Consider the following 24,749-nt stretch of genomic DNA (forward strand, 5'->3'; position numbering starts at 1 on the left):
TGTGTGCCGAAGGGAGGCTCCCCATGAACATCAATGTCAGACCTGTGTGACTGGACTTGTGAGTTCCGTGGAGGTGACCCCGTATGCCAGGAGGGGTTGCCAGAGACACTGAGGCCAAAGGTTCGGACCGTCTCCTGGGGGAGAGAAACTGCTGCTGTGACCAGCCCACATACTGTGAACTTCAATAAAGAAAGCCAGAGGATCAAAGTACCTAGCTGGTGCCCTGACGGCCTCCCCCTCCTTCTGCCCCTCTTTGAAGGGAAATGGGACTTAGAATGCCATCATCAAAGTGGGAACAACCTCCATCGCATGAGCCAACCAGTAGCGTGGCTCAGAGGAGAGAACCTGCGCCTGCCTGGTGCTCCCTCTTGTGACCGCACATAGCCCTACTTCGAGGTGCCTCTGAGGAGTTCCATACTGCCGGAGCGGGTAAACCATGAACTGGGCCTTTCAGACCCCAGAGGTCTTATTCAATCAATAAATCCATTTGTAAAGCGCATTACTCACCCGTGAGGGTCTCAAGGCGCGGGGGTGGGGTGCTGCTACTGCTCGAATAGCCGGGTCTTGAGGAGCCTCCTGAAGGTTATTAGGTCCTGGGTTTGCGTAGGAGGATGAGGAGGGTGTTCCAGGTCTTGGCGGTGATGTGGGAGAAAGATCTGCCGCCGGTGGTCTCTTCAGATGCGGGGGATGGTGGCGAGGGCGAGGATGGCGGAGCTGTGAGTTTGGGGTGTAGAAGGTGAGCCATCTGTTGAGATATGCGGGTCTGGTGTTGTTGGGCTCTTTGTGTGCATGGGTGAGGAGCTTGAAGGTGATCCTCTTGTTGATGGGGAGCCAGTGCAGGTCTCAGGTGTGGTGTGATTGTGGCGCGGGATGTCGAGGATCAGGCGTGCAGACCCGTTCTGTATGCGTTGTAGTCGTTTCATGAGTTTGGGCAAGGCTCCTGCATAGAGGGCATTTCTGTAGTCCAGCCTGCTGCTGACGAGGGCCTGGGTGACCGTTCTTCTTGTTTCAGTGCAGATCCACTTGTAGATCTTGCGGAGCATGGCGAGGGTGTTGAAGCAGTAGGATGAGACCGCGTTGACTTGCTTGGTCATGGAGAGTGTTGAGCCGAGGTTAAACGCCAGGGTGTGTGCGTGGTCGGTGGGTGTCGGTGCTGCTCCCAGTGCGGATGGCCACCAGGAGTCGTCCCAGGCTGACAGGGTGGAGCGGAGTATGAGGACTTCTGTCTTGTCAGAGTTCAGCTTCAGACGGCTGTTCTTCATCCACTCGGCAACAGCTTTCATTCCCTCGTGGAGGTTGGTTTTGGCGGTGAGGGGCTCCTTGGTGAGGGAGAGGATCTGCTGGGTGTCGTCAGCGTAGGAGATGATGTTGAGGTCGTGCTGTCGGGCGACATGGGCGAGCAGTGACATGTAGATGTTGATCAGTGTCGGGCTGAGGAATGATCTTTAGGTTACGCCGCAGATGATCTCGGAGGCTTTGGAATGGAAAGGGGGGAGGCGGACGCTCTGTGTTCTGCCATACAGGAAGGAGGTGGTCTATTCCAGGGTCTTGTCTCGGATCCCTGTGTTGTGGAGGCGTCTGCGTAGGGTGCGGTGGCAGACAGTGTCGAAGGCGGCTGATAGGTCCATGAGAATGAGGGCTGTGGTTTTGTCGTTGTCCAGCAGGGCCCTGATGTCATCAGTGGCGGCGATGAGGGCAGTCTCGGTACTGTGGTTGCTGTGGAACCCGGACTGGGACGGGTCCAGGATGTTGTTCTCCTCGAGGTAGCGGGTCAGCTGTCTGTTGACTGTCTTCTCAATGACCTTCGCCAGGAACCGGAGCAGGGAGATGGGCCGGAAGTTCTTAAGGTTCCTCGGATCCACCTTGGGTTTCTTCAGTAAGGCATTGATCTCGGTGTGCTTCCAGCTCTCCGGGAAGGTCGCGGTCTTGAAGGAGATGTTGATGGTCTTGCGGAGATGGGGTGTAATGATGGTGCTAGCTTTGTTGAAGATGTGGTGTGGGCATGTATCTGATGGAGAGCTGGAGTGGATTGTGTTCATGATTTTGATGGTGTTGTCGTCATTTAGGTTGTTACAGGTGATCAGGTGATGTGGCTGGTGGCCGCGGGCTCTGAGGTGTCGGTGGTTGTCGCGGCGGTCAGGTTATTGAACCTGTCGTGGATGTCTGCGATCTTGCGATGGAAGAAGGTGGCAAGGGAGTCACACAGGTCTTGCAAGGGTGTGATGTCATTGGTATTGGAGCTGGAGAGTTCCTTCACAATGTTGAAAAGCTCTTTGCTGTTGTGTTCGTTGTTGTCGAGTTGGTCCTTAAAGCATTGGGTGTCATGGCGTTCGCAGGGGCCATGGGATCTGACGCGGTCCAAGTGCGGACAGGTGCAGACGGCCTTGCCTAAGGCGCTCCTTCGGCACGCCAGCGGCGCGCCCGCTGCACGCGTCCCCTGCACGGCTGCACAGCGGCCGCCATATGAAGGGGGATGGGAGGGAGAAGCAGCTGAGAGGCGGGAGCATGGGAGGCGAATGGGCGAGCAGGGGAGTGGGTCGCAACGGCGGGAAATAGAGGGTAGAGCAGGCGGGGTGTTCTGAGGCAAAAAGGGCGCAATAACAGAACAGTACAAAAAAAGGAATAAAGGAGAAATATAACCGTGCAAGAGAGGACAACACAATCACGGCAGGGCTAAGAGGGAAGATAAGAGGGTTTTAGGATGAGTGGTACACAGTTAAATTGTCGGGATATGCAGAAATATTTATATTTGGTTTCTTAAAAGAATCTCTTGTAATTATACCATTACTTCCAGAGCGTTCCACATAAGGCAATAAACATACATTGAATAGGAAGAATGACCTGGGCCGGACTGGCCATAGCGAGCACTGCGCAATCCCTTGGTGCGCCGCACGGGTGTGGGCCGGTTTTGGGCCCCTGGGGGCTGTGTTTGCAGCATAGCTGCAAAATCGGCCCTGTACCAAAATCGGCTGAAAACTGGGCCTGGCAAAGAGCTCTGCGGCACCTACAACCCACCCGAGTGGGGAGGGGAGGGCCGGCCGAGCACTTTTCCAGGGACGATTGTGGTTCCCAGTCCGGCCCTGAGAATGACTGAGGGCATCCCTATGTAGTACCATGTTGCGATTTAAAATAAGGTTAAACTTAATCATTTGTGAAAAGTGCTAGTCTCTAGTGGGTTATCGTTGAAAAATTTGATAAAAATAAATACCTGAAATGCTGATTAGGATTCACTATAGCATATTATTCTAAATTAATAAGGATGGTAAATTACATAACCTTACACAAAAATGCTTTTTTCCAAAATATTTTTTTTAACTGACTAAATGCTAACTTTGATTCATTTTGGGTAACTGTCTCCAATGACCCAGTTCCTTGTGTGAAGTAATTACAAATATGGAATCTGTTATTTTTCTAATATTTTTGCCTACTCCTTTGTGTCATTGATCCTCGCTCTAAAAACTCTTCTAGTGGTTCTTATACCTAAGATGGAAGTATGCACATTCAGTATCTTCTGTAGTGTTCAACCTGCAATCGAACTTGCCATATTTTTGTGAAACTTTCTCTTCCTGATAAGCATGACTTCCAAAATGCCTGCTAGTGATTAATATTTGACTCTTCTGTCACATGTATCTGTTTTTCTAATTGTACATATTGGTCTGTGATTGTGTTTGATTAAAGTGATTAACCTAATTGTGTTTATTGGTTCATCATGACATGCTATTTTAAGTCTCCAGCTTTGTTCAACAGATGTGTGTATAACATTTTTGACTGAAGGAGTTACAAACATTGTTAAGCTTCATTAATTGTTATTTAAAAGTGTAAATCCACTGTCGTCATGGACAGACAAAATCCACTTAAAATCAAATAAATAATGTGTGGATAGACCTATGACTCTGAAAGATCATGGAGCTGCTCAGTTTGTGGTTATCAACAAGTAACGCTAAATTTACGTGACCTATATTTCTAGAATGATTTGTGATTTCAAGCAATAGGACTTTATAATGATTTTTTTAACCTAGTGCAATACAATGTTTATTTTGACACATTTTTAATCTAAAAAGCCCGACTTTAGTAATGTCTCCAGTTTGTGTCCATCCTCCAAAACATCCGTGGAAGGGTTGAGCAAGCTCTAAGTGACACTTTCCTTTTGGAACTCATGCTAGTTAGTGGGAAATATTGACTGTGTTAACAGAGATTCCAGGTAATCCTCACAAGTAGCAATAAAAGGATCCTTAAGCCGTTGTACTTTTTTCTGTTTCCAGGTTCAGCTATTTTCCTTGGCAGTGAACACGCTCCTTTACTGACGTGGATTAAGGCAATGGGAACGTCACCAAAGTCCTGATTCTACCAGCGGAGACAGCCCGCAAGATTACAGCAAACAAGTAATTACAATGACTCATCTGTGTAAACGAAGGGCATGGAGTGATAGTTGTAATAGTTTTCTATGTATTTGTTATTTTGGTAAATGAACTGGCCTATTTGTGTATTTATTTAAGTTGAGACCCCCTTCCCAAAAAAGTGTTAACGGACTACTTAAATTTATAAAGGTTTTCAAGCATCTGTATACTTAACTTTTTACATTTTGGTCAAATGCCACTTAAGAGTAACTGTCGTTTGCTATTGCTACACCTGTGTTTCTCCTTGCATCTTTAAAAGGCTGTTTTTATTTTCTTTGTTTTAAGGTTAGTTGCTCTGTGCTTGTGGCGAATACCACACTACTAACTTGCCGCAGCAACGAGTTTCCAATCATTTAAAACATTTGCCAATATCAAAAAGTGCAATGTGTTGTGGGAGCAAACCCGTTGCCCAAAAAATATAGACATCCCAAAATTTCCTCATTCAGTTCTCCTACAGTTTACTGGACTGGAGATGGTGTTAAACCTCCATTTCATTAGATATTGAGTCAGAGTTGAGAAACATCCCTGAACATTAAATTAGCAGAGTAAACAGCTCATTAAGTATTAGGATCCACTCAATAATTTGAATTGTTGATAAATGAAAAGGTAAAGGGTTTTATTGCAAAAAAATGTAAAAAGAAAATATAAGCAGTACAGTCAATCCCAGGAAGGCTCTCAGATGCAAGCTATACAGAGTATATAAAATCAGAAAATATTCTAAGTCTTACTAAGCAGCAAAACCAGAAAGAATTTAGCCCAAGAACCCGAAAGAGGAATTAGCTAAGCCTCCCCTCCCCCCCCGTACCGACAGTCGCCAGCCACCAGAGTAGCCCCACACACTTACACAGAGGACCTACTTACTCCCCTCCCTTCTGCACACACACCCTCCCTCTCCGCTGATCCCTAACGAGTACCCCAGTTCAACACCCAGTTTTTTTTTCAGTTCAGGATACAAACCTGCAGTTAAGATAACGTCAACAGGGGACAGGGACCGTCGCCCACTCATTTGAACGGAATGCTAAAATTCCCACATGAACCATGGGTAGGCTTAGCCCCATAACCAAACTACAGACATATAGAGACAACCCAGGACACATTAGTCTGCCACAGATAGCTTCAACAGATGTGCAATACCGGGATTATGGCAACACATAATGGCAGCTAAGAAGGATAGCAATTACGAATGTACACTCAAGTGCCTAAACTGTTCCTGTCTACCTATGAGTGTAAATCAAATTTGGAACACTTTTCTATGCTTCATTGTATCTAAAGTGTTAAAAGTTAATAAAAAATGTAAAAACAAAAAACAAAATACCTTCTCTAAATGAATAGGACCAGTGAAGGAATGGAAAATATGGATACTTGTTTCAATTGCACTTATATTAATTCCGTCTATATATGTAAAATCTGTGTAAAATTTCATAGTTATATACATTATTGATGCGCAAAATGTGAATCCAACAAACGTTTCCACAGTGTCCCTTGCGTTTCCCTGGATTATGGTTAAATTGTGTTATTTAATTACTGTGGCTTATGTTTTGTCAGTTTTTGAAGGTATGCAGGGTTTTTACCGCATTGAGCCTTCCAAAATGAATAGCTCTAGCAAAATTCAGTGATTCAAATGGAGTTTTGTTAAAGCGCAGATGTATTTTAAGTGGCATTTTGTATTAAAATTGCTGTTCCTGGTGTTGGTGAGTCATGTATCTTTGTAAGATTCTTTTCCGCAGACATGCCCAGATATGTTTTGAGTTGGAGGGTAAAAGAACAATGTCATTGTATCTAATGGGGACTCCAGTGATCTAAATCCTTCTTACAATGACGTTGTTCCCACCCATATGAAATTAGCTCCGGATCAGTTTGAGTTGCTTATCGGAATGATTGACGCCAAGTTAAATAACATTGTTGTTCCACTCTTGGATAAACTTGACGCCGTCTCTAAGGAAGTGACTAGATTAGGTGAGATGGTGCAATCCTGTTTGAGTCTTAATAGACCGCATCTAGCTATTGAGGCCGGGGGCAGTACCAGTAAGCCCGTGCAATCCAACAAAGGCCCACCCGGAGCTAGCGGAGTCCGTGCAGGTTCTAGTACTCCTGCACAGTCAAGTAGTAGTCCCCTGATAATTGTTGAGCAGCAGGGCGTAACTGGGGAAACAAATTTACCTTTGGTACAGGGCCTTACCAATGACATCTCTGTACCACAAGTATGTTCTAAACCTGCCCCTTCGAACCCACCCACTATTCCTGTCCTAGGGAATCAGACTAAGATCATTGAGAGGGGGAAGTCTAATAACTGTGGCCTCTCCCGACCGAACCTCCCACCGGACTGCGCACCTTATGTAGCAGTCCTGACTAATGTTAAACCAGTCAGGGAAGACGGGTCTCATCGCTCTACCGAATCGCATGATTCCCTTAAATGTAAAACTGTGGCATGGCTGAATCGGAGTTTGGCTTTCCAGTGGATCTGGAGGACCAAATTTTGACTACTACCAAAACCAGTTGGATTGGCACGTCTCCGAAGAACATCGCCGGGGATTGCGTCATTATTAATTTTAGTAACCCTCATCTGGCCACAACTGCCCTGATCCTAGCCACATCCCGCCTCTGTAATGAGCAGGGCATTTCACTCCGTCCCTTAGGCTTTTTTTACAGACAATATACCAGCCATCATCCTGGTAACTACGGGTGGGAGAAAACGAGGAGAGAGGCCCGCATAGTTTCCCCAAGTAGTTTCCAGGTGAACACCATTAATCGTTTTCAATGTCTTAGTGGGTTAGATCAAAACGATCGACTGGAGTTCTGTACGGTATCCCTAGAAACCCCGGAGAGACAGGTCCTGTCTGGTATGAGACAAAATGTTTGTTCATCAGGAATTTTGCCTGTAAAACGGGGGATCACTGTAGATTGTGCGCCTACGGGCAAGGAGAGTAACGCAGTAGGCTGCCCAGTGGTATCACCCGATATTACCAACATAGCACCTTCCCAACAGGGTTGCGGTCCTTCTCTTGTGGGGTCAGGTCTCTCCGGTTTCTCCATCTGCCATATTGCTTGCTAGAACATTGCGGGCATTAGGTCCAAATCAGATTGCCTGGGATGGACAGAATTTTTAGCCCTCTTTGACATTATCTGTTTTCAGGAAACTTGGTGTAGAGACTTTACAGGTTATAATGGTTTTGTCTCCTACCAGTTACCTGCTACCGTTTCTTTATCAGGTAGACCGAAGGGGGGCCTTTTGATCTTGATTTCTGTCCAAACCCCTCTGCTAGTTAAAAAATATGTACAAGTCGGGGAGCATTCCCAGATTCTATGGTTGCACAAAACAGGAGGTAGGAATATTCTATTAATTAATTTCTATAACAACGTTTTTGATGGCACAAAGGGATCATGTGGTTAGAGCACTTTCAAGTGCTTTGGATGTTATTATAAAGGAATCCAACGTAATCTTTGATTTGTTTATGGCAGGGGATTTCAATACCACTACTTGCCCACTTTCCAATGTTAGTGTATGTGGGGTGGTGGACTGTCATGGGGAAGGAGCCCCCCACTTTCAACACAATAATTATGGAGAAGCCCTAAATAGTCTCCTGGACTCATATAACATGCATATCATGGTAAACGAGAAAAATTAACAGGAGGGAAACTACCCCACTTTCACAAGGCGGGGAGCTAATTCTGTTATTGATTTTATTTGTATCTCGTCAAGCCTTGAGGCCTGGATTATGGCTCCAAAAGTTATAGATATCCAACTTAGTGACCACAATTGCCTGACATGAGAGGCATTGTTATGGGAGACCAAAGGGACCCCCACTATGGGGCGTACCATCAATAACATTGAGGCTGTACGTCCCAACGGCATTAGACTTAGATGGAAGGGGGATAGGGCGGAAAGCATATCCCATTCAATCATTTCTAGTTGTCTGGCTGGAATTACACGGATTTTAAATGATGATCAAGGCACCACTAGCTCTATTGAGCTTTTTACTGGTATTAATGCTGTTATTAACTCCAAGCTTACCATTACATCTAAGCATAAGGAAGAACGCCTGCGGAGGTGGTTTAACCCGGCTTGAACCTTGGCCTTAAAGGAATTAAAGTCAGCCTTATCGGTAAAGCCTAGGGACAAGTGCCTGGTTCTGGACCTTAGAGTTGGATATAAAGAAACCCTAAAACTTAGGAAACTGGAACTCCAACAGGAAGCATGGGATAATTTGATCCTGGCTGCTGAACTAAATAATTGTACCCTGTTTTGGAAAACTGTTAACTCCCCATTCCTCAAGGATGATAAGATCCCTGAATTAACTTCCAACGTCTTGAGGGATGAGTGGATCCTTCATTTTTCCAAAATTTTTGACTCAGATAGTGTATCAAGGGATTCAGGGGATACGTGGCCACATACACCACTTGATATCACTGTCCAAGAAGTCTTAAATAGCATAAGAGCGAGCAAAGGAGGAAAAGCACAGGAACCAGATGGGGTACCAATCGATATATATAAACTGGTCCCCGAAGTTTGGGGGCCTTTGTTAACCAAACTTTTTTAACGCAGCAGTCTGTAACGAGGTGCCCCCTACCTGGGAAGAGTCAATCTTAATTCCAATCCATAAGAAAGGAAATAGAGGGGACGTCAAGAACTATCGTCCAATCTCCCTGCTGGACTCCTCCGTAAAAGTAATGAGTAGAGTGCTCTTAGTTAGGTTGGAAGAATGGGTGGAGGAAAACGGCATTCTAGCAGAGAGCCAGTTTGGGTTCAGGAAGGGCCGTGGCACGATTGAGCAGTGTCTAAACTTGGACCTGCTCATCGATAAATATACCCAGGCAAAGACTGGCACTATTTATCTCTGCTTTGCGGATCTGAGTAGTGCCTTTGATCTGGTGGACCACGGCATCCTCTGGGCAAAGCTTATCGAAATTGGGGCACCTGAGGGTATTGTGCACTTTTTAGCACGTCTTTATGCCAAATTACGTGCTTGTGTCCGTTATGGCCTTAACGGGGAATGCACCACTAACTGTAAAATCGGGCGGGGAATTAGACAGGGATGTGTGTTGGCCCCACTGCTCTTTACTCTTTTCATTAATGAGATTGATTCTTTTCTCAAATCTTTGTCAGTGGATGCTCCCAAAATAAACGAAGACAGCGTCCCAGTGTTACTTTACGTGGACGACGCGGTCCTACTTTCGCGCACCCCCATCGGCCTCCAACGGCTGATGGACGGCTTTTTCGAAATTTATTAACAGTAGAAAATTGCTGTTAAATAAATCCAATACCTTTGTTATGGAATGCGGGCGAAAGAATAGAAAGAAGCACTTCTCATTCTTTATAGAGGGTCAAAAGGTCCAAGCTGTTGATAATTTTTCCTATTTGGGGGTCACTTTCTCTAGTAACAATAATTGGGCCAATGAGCATAGGAATTTTCGGGCTAAGATGGCGAGGAGTTCTCATGGAATATTCACTATGGCTACAAAACTGGGAGATAGGCGGGTCCACGACATGTTAAAAATCTTCCAGTCTCGTTGTGTCTCGATTGCCCTGTATGGAGCAGGCATTTCGGGCCATGCCACGGCAGGGTCTCTTCAGGTAGAGGAGAATGTCTTTTTGAAGAGACTTCTGTGCCTGCCAAGCTCTGTCTCAAATATTTTAGTGCATAATGAATTGGGTATTTATCATCTTGCCGACTTGATTCTCCTCAGACCTCTGATGCTATGGCGCTCTATTTGGATAAAAGAAGAGACCTCATTGTGTAGAGCTATTATTTCTGACTGCCTTTCTTTGGATCACTATGAAAAGATTCCATGGTTAAAGTATATTGTGGAAAACTTCCGTGAGATCTTTGACATTAATATCATTGTGGACCGATGCGGGGCCAATGAGTTGTCTAAAACTGAACTTAAGGGCTGTTTTTTACAACAGCTATTTATAAGGCGACATCAAAACAGTGTTGAACTTTCTTCCTGTGTTCTTTATCGTGACTTTAATGAATTTGTAGGTTTTCAACCTTATTTATCACAAGTGACCTGGAAAGCACATCGGTTTGCGTTGGCTAGACTGAGAACTGGAGTAGTCAATCACCTTGTGGCCTTCCCCACCCTGCATTCACACCCTGTTGGCCCCTGTTTGTGTGATAATACTACCCCACAAAGCACTGTGCACTTTCTTTTGCTTTGCCAGCTGTACAAATATCTGCGGATCGCCTTCTTGAAACCATTGTTTGTAAAGTTTGGTGTAAGGACAATACGAGACTCCATGAGCTTGCTTTTTAATTTACATCACCCGGATGTTTGTTTTTATACGGCTACTTTCATTCTAAAATCAATTAATGCTAGGAAAAGTATGCTTTTTTAACCTTTTTAAACCGTTGTATCCTTTGCTTTCTATGGCTACTGTTTTATGTTGTAATCTTTTTTGTGCTGTGCTTTTATGGACTTGTTTTTTCTTGTTCCGAATAAAGCCTTATGAAATGAAATGAATAGCTCTAGCAAAATTCAGTGATTCAAATGGAGTTTTGTTAAAGCGCAGATGTATTTTAAGTGGCATTTTGTATTAAAATTGCTGTTCCTGGTGTTGGTGAGTTATGTATCTTTGTAAGATACTTTGCCGCAGACATGCCCAGATATGTTTAGAGTTGGAGGGTAGAGCCGCATCTTGCTTATGTAGGCTTCCCAGCAGCATTGAGACCAGGCCTAGGGATCTGGGGAGCCTCACTGTTCCCCAGTTATGACTGTCTTTTACTACCCATCCTGAGATCAGAGGAGACGGTCCTGGCTACTTTTAAGTCCTTAAGACGATACTTACTCACTGGTGCACCAGTTGACAATGTCTCTGGTCATTCCATAGAATACGGGGGGAATGTGTTAGTCTGTGCTAGAGTAATATTTGTTAACACAAAGAGATGATGGATGGAGGGCTGAAACTTTTCACACACTCACCCCCAGTCACATATCTGGGTTGAATATATCATTGTTCTTTAAGTCACTTCACCCCAGTCCAGACCCAGCCATACGAAAATCTGTCTTGACCCTGTTCCTCATGGGAACAGTCCAACCCGAACTGCCAAGCGAGGTCTTCCCTGGACCGGAAACAAGCATCCTGGGACCGGTTTTGAGGTAACTCCCCTCATCAGCCAAGTTAGCTTGAATCCAGTGGCAATTTAAGTAAGGGACCCACGTCTGGGCATACCTGCCAATTTAGAGCAAACCAAGCAAACACAAGGAGATGATAGACGTAGCGCTGAAACATTTCAGACACTCCACCCCAGTCACAGATATGGGTTGAATCCGTCATCGTTCTGTAGCTCACTTTGCCACTGGATTAATATTTGTTATCAGTTGGACAGGATAATACATACAAATATTTTCCGTTTTCTAATCTAACTTTATTCTTTACTCGTGGTTTGCTATTTCTGACTTCGTTTCGTATTCACATCATGTTAGAACAGGGGGTCTCTAGTTGGCAATGGTATACACCTTTGACCAAATAGGGGCCCTTGCTTCTAAATCAGGGAAATGGGATTACACTACTGGATAACCCCTGGTCACCCACTTGGTAACTTGGCACGAGCAGACAGGCTTATCTCAGAGGCAGTGTGCTAAGCATTTGTGAACACATACAGTAATATAGGGAAAACACTACAGATGGAAACAACACAGGTTTTTATAAAAATAAGTATTTTTTATATAGACTTAACACAAGACCACAAATGACAAAAATTCACAATAATGTACTTAAAATAGATTTAAAAATGGTAGAAGTCACTTAGTTCAAGTTGATGGTAAATGCAACACAGTTCTCTCAAAAGTACTTAGATGCGTAACGCAAAACAAACAGAAGGTTCGCAGGGATGGAGATGCGTTGGTTCCTTGCTTCGGGGGAGAATATGCGTTGTGCCTCAATACTTGCGCAGAGTAGGGGATGTGTCTTGGTCCTTACCGGAGTGGAGGTGATGCGTTGATTCTCGTACTGCGTTCCGGTTCCGATGCGGCAAGATGGCGCCTAGATGTAATGCAACAATCCGATGCGATCAGATGGCACCCTGGATGCGACTACGTGAAGACGATGCGTGCACTCCCGTCAGCCGTGCGGCGAACTCCATAGCGCTGGAGCTGTAAAAGACCCTGTGATACGCTTCTCCGGTGATCCGATGGCGACCTCTGCGGCGGCGACATGCTTCTCCAGTGATGTGTTGGGTAACAGCTTTGACGAAGGCACGCTTCTCTGGTGATGCAATGGCAACCTCTGCGACGGCGACTCGCTTCTCCGGCGATGCGACGGCAACAGCTGTGACTGCGACACGTTTCTTCTAGTTGAGTCGCGCGAGCAGCCCCCGTGACACGGAGGCTTCTGCAGACAGAATTCCCAGCAAGGAAATTCAGAGGAGAGCTAGTGGTGAAGTCTTTTGTCCCTGAGACTTCAGCAGAAGGCAAGCACAAGTTCAAGCCCTCGGAGTAATATTCTGCAGGATGATGAAAGTTCATTGAAAGTTCCTTCTCCTCTCCTTTGCACTGAAGACCCAACTGTAGGCCAACACAGCACACTGGCAAGGATGGAAGACCAACTCCTACCTCTTCCTTGGTTCTTTTCCTTGGCAGAGGTTCATCTTGTTGTTCCAGAAGTGATCTAAAGACTTAAGGTCCGGGTCTCCATATTTATACTGCAAAATCCTTCATCCTCTGAAGGCAGAGGGGCCTGTACCTAGTCCCAACCAGTTCTGTGTAGTCCTGGAGCAGTTTGTTTACAGGACTCCTTCTTTCCTTTGGCAGGGTGTAGGCCCTTAACAGCTGTTTTGTCAGGCATGTTAGAGCTGGGTTGATCTTCAAGATACTGAGCTTTAGCTTTTTTCATCTTGAATGTCTGGGTCAGGGGTGTATCTTCAGGGGGGCGGGTGTTTGGGGTGTTAAACCCTTAATGTATTTGTTAACAAACAGTTGGGAACAGGTGCTTTCAGTCGGGTATGGTGAGATGTCTGTCAGATTTCACCTAAGATTTTTACATACACACACAGACTAAAACACACACACTTTGTTTCTACTTGGTTTTGAAGTTCTTAAAAAATGTTGGTTATATTATAAAGAATTTTGTTTTACGTAATGGGGACCACTAACATGCCGCACTAACACTGCCCTTTAAGTCGTCCCCCCCCGCCCCTCATGTCCTGCTTTTCAGATAATGCATCTTAACAAGATATGCCAATGTGATTGCTGGGCAATCTGAAGCTACGCCCTCTATGTAGGCTCAACATTGGCCCTTCCTGGGACTAGGAAGGTTTTTCAGAGCCTGTATGCAGTGCCATCTTTACCACTTGACTCACACTCTATTGGGATCAGTGTGGTGCTGCAAAAGTAGCTCCACTGTATAGCTTGGTAAATGTCCTTATTATGTGAGCAGTGTATGCGTGAACATGAGCAAACACACACTCATGCCTACACACATGAGATGGGAAGAGTCATTAGTGCATATTGGCCTGTGTTTTGTCTGGGCCATACCTCGGCACCACACAACAGACCCATGTTCTGGAGCAGATGAGTACTCTTTCTTGGAACTGACAATGCATTGCATTGGGCATGCTGTCGAATGTGGATCTGATTGCCTTATAGGGCATATGTCTGTGCACATAGCATTGGCTGCCTTATTGAATAGGGTGTTTATACCCGACCTGCTGAAATGACCACTAGGCAGCTAGAGATCAGAATGGCCTATTTGATGATATTAGATAGCTCCAGTTTGTATATATGTATATGCATTTGTGAGTTGAATGATGATTTCCCACAATAACTTTGAAATTCTGTAAAAATAAGGAAGTTTGTCAAGTTAACAATGCACTGCTTTCGTATCGCCAAAACTGCAAACGAAGATTGAAAAATAGATATTTAACATAGTCTCATCATCTCTCACATGGTAAACATGTGACGGACATAGTATCGTTTAATTGTCGATTACTGTTTAGTTAGAACAAAATGTTGTTACACATCCCACACATCATTTATCAAGAGTATCCTCCTCATCTGAACCTGCCACATCTTGATTATTCAAGGTTGCCACTTTACTGATCAGACCCAGAGGGGCAACTTTCGTCTTTTTGGGTCAAAGCCCACCAGACACCGCATGCTAAAGACCTCTTGGGGCAATCCGAAGCTTCTCTAGGAATGCAATAAGAATGAGTGGCATTCACAGAGAAGGCTTTCCTTTAATATCTAGACAGATGTAATACAGTAATGCTTAATCATAGTTGCTGTTTGCTCACTTTAGTAATACTGCGTACCTAAATGTAAGTTTTTGGATCACTGGCACACTTGGCATGGACTGTGCTTGGGGCATTGACTGGTCATTTACTGCTCAGAGCAAATACCAGGCTTTGCCACAGGCCATGGTCTAAGGAGACTGTGCTGAGTAGTAACTGCAGGCCTGTGGCAATACCCTCAGCTCTATAAACATCTGGTATGTTGGTGGTAAAGTACGAGAGGTATGCAGCAATGTCTTGTGTGGACTTCTCTCAAGCAAAGTCCTCTGTTAAGGGTATTTACTGTGTAGAAAAAGAAATCTCCGCATGTGTTGTTATATTTAGCCTGTCTCTTTTCTGTCTGTGGGTTTTCATTGTCACCCACATGATGTCACCACTAGAATCTTTGGTGACATCATGTAGTGTTGGTGGCTTGCCCTGGTCTCTACAGGCAGTTGGCACCAGGCAGGCAGAGTGACAAGGAGGTCACTCCTGGGGGGTTTTCATCTTACCATCTTGATGACTTGACCTGAAATCCAGCTTGAATAAAAGTAACCTAAAATATACCTGGCTTGAGGACTTCTATTTACAACAGTTATCCACAAGGCAGATGCAGTAATTACTGCAAGGACAGTTTTTCCTCTCTTTGTGGCTTTGTGGACTATGCCCTGTATTTACTGTGTATTTGGCAAAGCTGCATCACAGTCCTAAGGGCAGCACTCACAGGGCATGCAGCCATACACATGTGAAATAGTTCAGGTACATACTGTGCACATGGCATGGTCTCAGGATCTGGTGCTGTGTAGAGTAGGCCCTATATGTATTGTGTAGGAAGAATAGGTGAAATGGCTGCGGCACTCGTCCACGTGCTAAACACAATATATTCAGAGCATGCAGCCATGCCCTGTTTTCACTGAGATCAGTACGTGAAGGTCTTGGCCTGTGCGCAGCACAATATGGGCAAGGTCACAGGCCTTGTTTTGTGATATACAACCAGTACGTAATGTGTCCAAGGTATGACTAAAAGGTGTGTTCTGTGTGGTCTTTGACCAATATTTAATGTAAACATGCTTGTTTGTGAACAGTACTTAAAATTTACTGTTTTATGGCATATTTTGCAAGTTTGCACTCAATGACTAAATACTTTTAGCTCATCCTTGTATGCACGGTATTTTTTCTTTTAATCACCGAATGTTTTATTGACCTGAATTCAAGTATTCAAACCATATCTTTTTTAAATGTGCCATAGTGCAGGCTCTGCTGTGCAGGTCAAATTCGGGTGCCTTGAGCTGGTGGACGCACTGCACATTTGTTGTATTTTGCTGCAGTAATATCATGTGAGTACCACGAAAGGACGGAATAGTGTTTTCTGCTGAATAGCAAAAACATGAAACAGATTTCTAGCCTTGACTGAGCAAGTTTATAACAGCTAAACATTGAAATGGGAGCAAAATGAACTGCAAAATAGGTGAACTGAGAGTTAACTGAGCATCACTTACCATAGTGAATCGAAATTTGCCTAGCTTAGTGACGGTAAGTTTCAATTCTATTAAGGACACGGAGGCGAGGATTATGCTTTTCTCTCTTCGCTGTTTATTCACATAAAACCACATAGCAGCCAGAAAAGCATCAAAACTTGAAACATTTTTCCATTTATATTCCCAACACAGGAATAATCAGAAAAAAACATCATAATAACATTTTCTTAGAACCACAACTCCCATCAGTCCAACACTTGGTAGTCCTTTTATAGTGTCCATAGAGCCAAAGATAGGGCGTCCATCTCGTGAACCCCTCCTCTTTCTTCGTCGCGAGTCAAGCCAAAGTCTCAACGATCCTGTTTCGCACCATCATTACCTGGCGGAAAAAAGAACGTGAGCTTTGCCATACCCGCCAAAGCCTGAAGGCAAATCACCAATAGCATTACAACAAGTCATTGAAACGTAACCAAAGAGAACAGTATACACTGAATCCAATCCAGAAAAAACGTTTACTTACTCCAGTACGGGCGGGATCTCCGTAGGAGGTATGGGTGGGATAATTCTCGCCTCCGTGTCCTTAATAGAATTGAAACTTACCGTCACTAAGCTAGGCAAATTTCGATTCTATGTCAGGACCGGAGGCTTCGGATTATGCTTGTTTAAAGCTTGTTTACCACCAAACTAGCAATATCCACCACTGGCTTGAAATAAAACATTTTGAGGCTTGAATCTGAACACCAATCCGCAGCTCGCATTAGGTCTTCCAAACGTGCCCCAAGGGCGAATGCTTTGGAGGCTATGGCCCCTCTTGCTGAGTGAGCTTCGAATTTTTTAGTATCAATACCAGCTTCCTGTAATACCCATCGCACCCATCGGGCTATAGTGGGGGAAGAAACCGCCTTATGAGGCTTGCGTAACGCAATCAGGAGCTGCCGCTCGCCCGGAGTGCGAAGTTCTGTTGTAACATCCTCATACGTTTTTAAACATTGTACCACACACAACTTAGGGACGTCCGCAAAGGCCGGATAAGAAATAGACCTTGTAGCAGGTTCGTGCGGCGGCCCACGGTAAAGGTAACCCCATCTGGAGAAAACACTCTCGCCGTGATATCCAAGGCGCGCACATCAGACACCCTACGACACGACACTAAACAGAGGAGCATAGCCAGTTTGGCAGACAATTCCTTTAACGAAAGGTACTTGTTATGTTGCCATGAAAGAAAAAGGTTCAATACCACATTGACGTCCCAGAGGACAGAATATTGCGGTTCCGGGGGTAAGGAAAGCCGCACTCCTCTGAGGAGCCTACAGACAAGGGGATGTTCCCCGACCGCAACTCCATCCAACTTTTCAGGAGCTGTTGATATGGCAGACCGTATTGTGTTAATAGTCCGGTATGCTAAGCCGGCCGTAGACAACTCCGCCAGGAAATGCAGGATGGGAACGATTCCTGCGACCATGGAATCCAAGTCCCGTCGAAGACACCAACGAACCCACCTGGTCCAAGCCGATCTATACCTTTTTGCAGTGCTACCGGCCCAGGCTTTGGACAAAAGGTGCTCAGCCGATTCCGAAAGGCCTGGGAGCGACCAGCGTCTCCGGAAAGCCTCCATGCCATGAGGCGGAGAGAACCCTGCAGGAGGAGGGGATGAGGGTCCCTGTCCAGATTGAGGAGAAGACGAGGGAGCCGGGGGAGTGGGATTGGAAAATCCCAGGAAAGTTCCAGAAGAACTGGAAACCATACTTGCGACCTCCACACGGGCATCCCCATCACCACTTCCGCCATCTGTCGGCGCAGCTGGGATGCGGCCCGCACTATCATGGAGAAAGGCGGGAAGGCATACGGTCGTTCCTGACTCCAATCCTGGAGGAACGCATCCGTCGCTTCCGCCAGAGGATCCGGTCTCCAGCTGAAAAATCTCGTCAGCTGGAAGTCCAGTCGAGACGCGAACAGGTCTATGGAGAAAGGACCCCAACTCGTTGTCAGCCATTGGAACACTTGAACATCCAGCTTCCACAGGCTGGAATCCCGCAGGTACCGCGAGTGCCAATCCGCTACTTGGTTGGCCTGGCCCGGAAGGTATTCTGCCGTTACCGAGATCTGATGGGCGAGACAATGGTCCCAAAAGTCCTTCGCCAAGTCCGCAAGCGCTCGTGATCGCGGACCCCCCAAATGGTTCACATATCGAACCGCTGAGACGTTGTCCATTCGTAGAAGGACACAAGACTTGACGGAATCTCTGGTCCAGCAACGGACGGCAAAGGATCCTGCCAGAAGTTCCAAGCAGTTGATGTGAAGCCGCTGTTCGTCGGATGACCAGGCGCCGCCTGTGGAGAAATCCCAGCAGCGGGCGCCCCAACCGGACCTGCTGGCGTCTGACTCTATCACCAAGTCCGGAACGGACCCGAAGATTGCCCGGCCGTTCCACGCCTCCATGTGGGTGAGCCACCAGGTCATCTCTTCCTTGACTTCCACTGTCAGAGGTATTAGGTGGTCGTAGGACAGTCCTCTGCGCAAATGATGCGCCTTGAGACGTTGGAGGGCCCGGTAATGAAGAGGGCCCGGAAAGATCGCCTGAATGGACGACGAGAGGAGCCCCACCACTCTGGCAATCTGCCGAAGAGAGGTGTGCGACTTTGAGATTGTCTGTCGCAGTTTGTGCTTGATCTTGGCCAGCTTCCTGGACGGAAGTCTGAGTAGTAGTTTGCAAAGAATCCACCACGAAGCCCAAGAACACTATGGTTTGGGCGGGCGTGAACACCGACTTGTCCTCGTTGATAATGAACCCCAGACCTTGCAACAGGGAGACTGTCTGGGACAGATGAACGGCCAACTTGGTCGGGTCCTGGGCCATCAGCAGGATGTCGTCCAGATAGACGATCAACCGAATCCCCTGACTTCGCAGGACCTCCACCGCTGGATGTAAGAGCTTGGTGAAACACCAAGGGGCCGAGGAAAGCCCAAATGGAAGGGCATTGAACTCGAAGACCGTGTCCTTCCAGCAAAACTGGAGGAAACGGCGGTGAGGTGGATGGATGGGGACCACTAAATACGCATCCTTGAGGTCTAAGCGGACCATCCAATCGTTCGGGAGCAGGACGTCCCTCAACAGATGGATGCCCTCCATCTTGAAGTGATTGTACACCACCCAGCCGTTGAACTCTTTGAGATTGATGACTGGTCGTTTGCCTCCGTCTACTTTCTCCACGAGAAAAATATTGCTGAGGAATCTGCAGGGGTGACGCGTTGTTCGACAAATAGCCCCTTTGCACAACAGCGCTGAGACTTCCTCGTCGATCAACTGCTCGTCTGGCTGAGAGAAAATTATGGGACGAGGAGGCCGTAGCTGACGGGGTTGATCGTAAAACTCTATACGGAACCCACGCACGGTTTGAAGAACCCATGCATCCGCCGTAATAGCCACCCAAGCTTGTGGGAAATATGCCAACCTTCCCCCAATCACAACTTGATCCGCGGGGATCACACTTACCGTGGGAATTGTTGCCACCGGAGTCATTCCTGAAGCCTCCACCTCCTCGGAAGCGCTGACACCTGGTCGGGTAGAAATTGGTGTAGTTCGCAGAGGAATTGTACTGTCCTCTGCCGGAGCCCTGCCCTTTATTGGGTTGGTTTTGACTGCCACGGCCGGTCGTGAGGCCCCTGCCACGACCAGCCCCTCGGGAAAAACGTTGGTGGAAGACCCTTTTGATAGTGGACTGGGCCTTGTCTAAGGAGGTGACGTTGAAACGAATTTTCCCAGTTCCTTGATAAAAGGTTCCCCAAAGAGACCCCCTTGCGCAACAGCGCCTGCCTCCGAAAAGGCTAAATCACCCAGTTTGGGGTCCAGTTTAATTAGCAGGGAACGTCGCTGTTCCGTCGAAAGGGCGCAGTTTGCATTTCCCAAAAATATGACTGCCCTCTGCGCCCAGTTCGACAACACCTCAGGACATATGGGAGTGCCCGACACTTTGGCCTCCTCGGCCATATCGAGAATTTTTGTGAGCGGGCCTATGGCGTCCAGTAGCTTGTCTTGGCATGAACGCCAAGAACGGTCAATTCCCTTACGGGGATCTTTAACAAACTTGGCCATAAAAGTGGCCATCTTCCCGTCTAACTCTGGAGTCATAGCTACCTTACCCTCCAGAGTAGGACGGGGACACTCTCCTCTCAGGCAACTGCGCGCTTCCTTCTCTAGGGGCTTGCGGAGGCGGCCTGCCACAAACTGCGCGACCTTGTCCCCAGGCGCCCAAGCAGCCGACCGCAGATGAATTATCTCATCCGGGTCGAGCATGCCCGAAGTGTCCTTGGGTAACTCCGCCGCGGATGTGGACGGTCGCCAAGACCACACGGAATCCTCGTCCTCCTCATCGGTATCCGCGGGGGAGAGTCCTCCCGGGGAGGGAGGGGCAGTTCCAGCCGAGGTTGAGGGGACCTGAGGCGGGAGCGACACAGGGGCAGGCATGGTCGCCTTGGCCAGAAAAGTGTCTCATAGGCGCTCAAAGGCGTCCTTATCCACACCCTGCACGCCTCCGGGGCCTTCGTCCCTACAAACTTTTTTGGCTGCCGGTGGCTGTCCAGAGTCAGAGAGGGCAGTCCCTGCAAGGCCTGGCGCCAACTTAGCGCACTCCTCCACTATGCGGGCGGAGAGCCTGTCCTCCATGGGCCCTACAATCTCCTGCGCACAACGGTAAATCGACTGATCTACAGCCGCATAAAACTCATCATCCTGGAGGTACTGATGAGATTCCTCCTCCTCAACATAATACCCCTCAGCCATGACGCACCTAATGCGCAGCTACAAGTATAAGAAAAACTGAGGGTTTGTTGGCGTACAACCTGCCAAATATGGGCTAACCGGAGGCTAGCAACGTTTGTATGCCGGTGGAACCTGGCAGTCACGAAGGCAGCACCAGCCTCCACAGCGCGCTGACCCTCTCACAGAGACCGGGTCACACCGCCTCCCAGCGAGCTCAAGCGGGTAAAAACCCCAGCAGCTGCAAAGCTGCAAAAGGTGCTCAAACCTGCCCGTAGGCGTCAGCGCGGTCGAAACCACCAATACAGACCCCAGCGGGGCGTTCAAACACAGGACAATACAACCCAAGAAGGGCGTCAGGGTTAGGCGGCAACAGGGCTCCGGCGCGACTCCTTCTCAACCTTCTCAACTCCTTCTCCAGTCAGCGAGCGGAACCGCGCTAGGGCAAACGAGACGCTACGGCGCCCTCTAGCGGTATAATAGGCACCGCGGCACACACGGGGACATCGCGTAAGGGGCGAAGGCGTCCCCGCGATGAAGGGGCTCTGTAGAAAGAAAAAACCCCAAACAGAACCCACCAAAACACAAGTAGCCAAACCTATACAGTATAGGATTCACACATCACAAGAAAAATCCCCACACACAAATCTGTGAGAGAGAGGGAGAAATAGCACTTAACTGGCTGCGAAGCAGCGAAGAAAGAGGAGGAGTTCACGAGATGGACGCCCTATCTTTGGCTCTATGGACACTATAAAAGGACTACCAAGTGTTGGACTGATGGGAGTTGTGATTCTAAGAAAATGTTATTATGATGTTTTTTTCGGATTATTCCTGTGTTGGGAATATAAATGGAAATTTTTTTCAAGTTTTGATGCTTTTCTGGCTGCTATGTGGTTTTATGTGAATAAACAGCGAAGAGAGAAAAGCATAATCCGAAGCCTTCGGTCCTGACATAGAATTGTGGGACGACTGTGGCAAAAAGTGAAGGAAGAAATAATGGCATGTAAAAAGTTTATAACAATAAAGATCATAGATGCTGTACATGGAATGACCAGAGGGCGCCATGAGCGGATGGCTGCCCTCTGGAATTTTAGACATCTTTCATTGCATAGCTCCCCAATTAATTGAAGTCTATAAAGAGGATACCCAATTGGGTAGGCTTCCTGACACCATGCGAGAGTAAATTAGAGTCCATCATAAAACTAGATAAAGATCCGAGAGCTCCAGTGCCAACAGATCCCCTTTAGTGATAAATGTAGATGCAACATATAATTCGAAACTTTAGCTAATAGGCTGCTAATAGTCTCCGGCTCCCGGGTACATGAAGAGAAATGTGGCTTCATACCAGGACACCGCACACTTCAGCATCTTAGAAGACTAAATCATGGCTACATGCTAGATAAATCCAAGGCTTTTGACGTGCTGGTCAAGCTAGATATAGAAAAAACATTTGATAGACTGGATTGGATAGACTTTATAGATGGCTGTGCTGGAGAGAAAGTTTGGCCCAAATTTCCTAGGCCGATGAAATGTTGATTCTCGGGCCCCTGCGACGCCGGTAAGTTCTGGCAGCATAGCGTCCGATAAAAGGAGCACAGACAGGGGTACTAATCAAGGAAGGCTCCTATCCCGCATTTTTATTCACCCTCGCGGTCATGCAAAGGGATGTACTACATGAAAGGGGGAATCAAAGTGGATGGCAGTGCACACAGAATCGATATACACCAATGATTACATTTTTGTACCTACGCCAGCCTCGCATTTCACATCCTATGTTATAGTAAGAATTGGATAAGTTTGTTTGGGTACCTTGTGTGCATATTAACAGGGACAAGACTCGCATTATATATAATGGGAGACCGACAGGGCTGGACTGGCCGTAGCAGGCATCGGGGGTCTCCCTGGTGGGCCACCAGAGTGGGGGCTGGCAATATCGGCCCCTGTAATAAAATCGGCTGAGACCGACCTAGCAAACAACTCGGCTGCGCAACCAAACCCCCACACGGGTGCGGCCTGCCGAGCAGTTTGCCAGGGATGGTTTCGGCTACCAGTCCGGCACTGAAGCCCGCCATAAAAATAGCCTTTAATGCCCCACTTTTTCCAGATCCTTGAAGATTTGGTCATTAGTTATTCAGGCTCCTAAGCCAGGGCATGTCCGGGACCCATTCAAGGTATGGCAGGTGCCACACTGAATGAGAGCACCTCTAGATGACATGCTCATCTCCTTTGCTGAGGCACAGGAAGCATTCTGAGGGAGACAGCTGGCACAGTTTTCCAGTGTGCCAAATGGACAAAGACAGCCAGAGAGACATGTTTCAGTAGTCGAGCTGGCCAGGAAACACAAGAGAATGATAGAGATGAGGCAGGACTGAAGATCTAAGTTGCAAATGCATAAATCCCTGAAACAAGATAGGAGAGATGCGCCTGAGAAGCAATGCATCTGTAGGAGGAAGAAATACAAGTTCCACTGATGGGGAAAGCATTGTGACCAGGTGCAGGCAGTGTCCAGTAATCCGAGGTTTAAATTAACACAATTTGATTTATTTCACCGCGTATATTTAACCTTCATTAAACTGAGGAGATTACACTGATAGATATTATGCCTGTCCGAGATGTGGAGAGTGAGAGGCCACAATATTCACATCAATTTGACATGTGGGACATTGTTTTAATTTTGGGTACATGTAGCGGCAAGGTTATGATCAGAAACAAGAATTAACATCAAAGTCACAATTAACATGTGTTAGGCATTACACCTGGATCAATAAAAGGCGAAAGCAGTACGGGGAGGGTTGCTGGCTGGTAGCTTTTTATGGGCTCCTCCCCAGGGGCCCTGCATAGGAGACCTGAGAAGAGACGGTCTGGTCTCAGCCTCAGCAGAAGTGGTACCGATGAAAGTAGTCCGAATAGATGAACGGAAAGCAGGAAATCTGGCCACAAGGGCCGAAATGATGATTTTACTAGCAGGCCAGAGTACATAGGTCACTGCAGATACATTACAAGCATTGGCAAAGCCAATACGTCGACTATTAAAGACCTATTGGCTTTGCCAATATGTTTTAGCCATGTTGTACCCCATCATGGCTCCTGTTCAACATTGCTAAAAGTTTGAGACATAGAAGAGAGTAGCATAAAGTGACTTTAGGTGCCATGGAGTGTCAGAGTGAAGTGTTGAAGTGTCGTAGAATGCAGTGGCGTAAACAAGAGTGGTGCAGAGTAGACTGAAGTGGCCTAGAGAGCACTAGGGTAAAGTGGGACAGAGCAGAGTGCCATAGAGTGCAGTAGTGTAAAGTGGTACAGAGTTGTGTCCCACTGAGTGTGGTGCAGAGTAGAGTAGAGTGGCGTGGCACAGAATAGAGTTAAGTGGTGTACACTGCAATGGGATGGAGTGCATTGATGCAGAGTAGAGTGGTACAGAGTATAGTGGTGCAGAGTAGAATAGAGGGTAGTGACGCAGAGTGCAATGGTGTAGAGTGGTGTTGAAGATCATGGTGTTGCAGAGCAGGGTGTTGCAGAGTGGTATAAAATGCAGAGTAGCATGGCATAGAGTGAAGTGGCCTAGAGTGCAGAGGCATACTGCAGTGGTGCAGAGTAGAGTGTCAGAGCAGGGGTGCGAGTACAGTGTCATAGAGTGGTGCAGAGTAGAACAGAGTTGCATAGAGTGCAGTGACATCGTGCAATGGTGTAGTAAGATGAAAAGTGCAGTGTCGTAGAGTGCGGTAGAGTATAGTGGCATAGAGTATAGTGGCAGAGTACAGTAGTGCAGAGTAGAGTCGTGTAGAGGGCATTGGGGCAGAGTTCAGTGATTTAGAGCCGAGTTGCTTCAAATTCAGTGCAAACAGTGGAGTGGTGCAGTGTAGGGTGGAGTGGTGTAGAGTGGATCATTTCAGAGTAGAATTACGTTGTGTAC

At 46.9% G+C, this 24,749-nt stretch overlaps 1 protein-coding gene across 11 annotated transcripts in view; it reads left to right on the top strand.

Moving 5' to 3' along the window:
* EPS8 (EGFR pathway substrate 8, signaling adaptor) overlaps nt 1-24,749 on the top strand; it is a 1,020,454-nt gene that overhangs the window by 383,011 nt on the left and 612,694 nt on the right. For all 11 annotated transcript variants that reach the window (XM_086920872.1, XM_086920932.1, XM_086920898.1 and 8 more), the window contains one exon: nt 4,263-4,382. The gene's annotated coding sequence lies outside the window, so the exon portion shown is untranslated. The remainder of the gene's footprint in view (nt 1-4,262; nt 4,383-24,749) is intronic.

The sequence above is a fragment of the Lissotriton vulgaris genome, chromosome 1_1 (assembly GCF_964263255.1).
Source record: "Lissotriton vulgaris chromosome 1_1, aLisVul1.2, whole genome shotgun sequence".
In the NCBI taxonomy this organism is placed as follows: domain Eukaryota; kingdom Metazoa; phylum Chordata; class Amphibia; order Caudata; family Salamandridae; genus Lissotriton; species Lissotriton vulgaris.